Below are 767 nucleotides of genomic sequence, written 5' to 3'. Positions count from 1 at the left end.
AATGCGCTCGGATGGGCAAGCGATAGCCGGCGCGCCGTTTTGAGAAGCAAAAAAAATGTACAACGGAGAGACATTGGCGCATGAAAAAAATTCCACGTATTGCTGAAGTGTGGCAGCACAGGCCAAGCAAAAGAAATGACCAAAAAAAGCATGCGTTTTAAAAATAAACGCTATGCCGTACATGTACAACGAAAACCCTTTGGTACCAGGAAGCTTCTGCCGTACATGTACGGCGAAAACCCTCTAGGGGTTAATGACTTTCCATTTGAGTAGAGGTAGTAGTGATGGAGATGTAATGGTGATGGAGATGTAATGGATGTAATGGATGAGTAGGTATTGTTAGCGAGGTTATAATAGGTTGGCTCTTTCTGATTCAACAGACACCGGAAGAGAACAGGAACTGTTCAATTAGACGACCTCGTGCATTGCAGCGAGAATCACCCCATAGACTGCTATGTGCATTAAAGTCCCCAAAGACCAGATAAGGTTCTGGGAGCTCGTATATTAAAGACTGAAATTCATGTTTTTGCAGTAGGTAGTGTGGTGGTATGTAGAGCGAGCAAATGGTGACGCATTTGTTCAAAAGAACCGCTCGAACAGCCACTGCTTCAAGGGACGTTTGGAGTGGTAAGCGTGTACATGCTATTCCTGGATTAACTATTACCGCTACACCACCGGATGATGCCACGGCATCATACCAGTCTAATGTAACTGTGTAGAAAGTTGGTGTGTTTTGATTTTAGGTGTGTTTCTTTAGGTGTGTTTAG

The sequence above is a fragment of the Rhipicephalus sanguineus genome, unplaced genomic scaffold, assembly GCF_013339695.2.
Source record: "Rhipicephalus sanguineus isolate Rsan-2018 unplaced genomic scaffold, BIME_Rsan_1.4 Seq297, whole genome shotgun sequence".
Classification (NCBI taxonomy): Eukaryota; Metazoa; Arthropoda; class Arachnida; order Ixodida; family Ixodidae; genus Rhipicephalus; species Rhipicephalus sanguineus.
The sequence above is the reverse complement of the archived record's forward strand: the minus strand, read 5'-3'. Positions refer to the sequence as shown.